Raw genomic sequence first — 931 nt, forward strand, 5'->3', positions numbered from 1 at the left:
GTCCCCTCGCCCTTGCGTGCTGCCTGCGGCCCCAGCAGGCTGGAGCGTGGGGCCGGTGCTCTCCCGGGAGAGCCCAGCTGAGATGAGACACACGGCGTGAGTAAGGGCTCATTTGCATACCGACCGCACACCCATGCTGCCAAGGAGGTTTCCGAGGCGCAGTCTCATTTCCTTCTGCAGGCGGGTTTGCCTTTGGGGGGAAAAACCCTGTTCTTGAAGTCCTGGGACAGAAACCAGTTCATGCTGGCGCACCATGACGCCATCCCGGCCTGTCTGCGTCCGCCCAAGCCGGGCTGCGGGGAGGCACACGCTGCCCCTCTGTCCTGAGCTGCAGACGGGCGGGAGGGATTTACCTGCCCCAGGGACCTCTTTTAGGTACAAGCTTTTGGTAAGAGGATTGTGCCCCTCCTCCCGCACCCAGTGTCTTCTGAAATCTGTGTTAAAGATTCACCTGCTTCACCGATAACGAACCATCGCATTCATCCTTACCTCTGGAAAGTGATTCCCTGGCTCGCTCAAGTTGCCAGGAACTAACGCGACTCTGTGTAAAAAGAGAGAAAATGCAGTGGCATTTGGCTACACTGAAATTACTTGAGGATTTAAAGACATATTGTCTTAACATGCATGAAACAGGCCAGTGAGCCGTGCAGCCGGAAAGCCGTCTTCCCCCCACGGTAGCAGGGTGGTGGTGAATGAAATAACAAACACTTAGAAAAAGGAGCTGAGCTGAAAAAAATGCACAAGGCTTTGCAGGAAAACTGAGAATTGGTTGTGCAGAGTCAATGCAAGAGTCACGTTCCAGCCACCCTGAACCTCACGAACGCCAAGTCCTTCATTTGGCAGGAGTCACACGCTGCTGCGCGCTAAGGGAAGACAGTAACTGTTCTGGAAGAAACCACAAGGAGGAGAGCGGAGGGTGGGGGGGGGGCCC

This window comes from Buceros rhinoceros, unplaced genomic scaffold (assembly GCF_000710305.1).
Source record: "Buceros rhinoceros silvestris isolate BGI_N320 unplaced genomic scaffold, ASM71030v1 scaffold20638, whole genome shotgun sequence".
NCBI lineage: Eukaryota > Metazoa > Chordata > Aves > Bucerotiformes > Bucerotidae > Buceros > Buceros rhinoceros.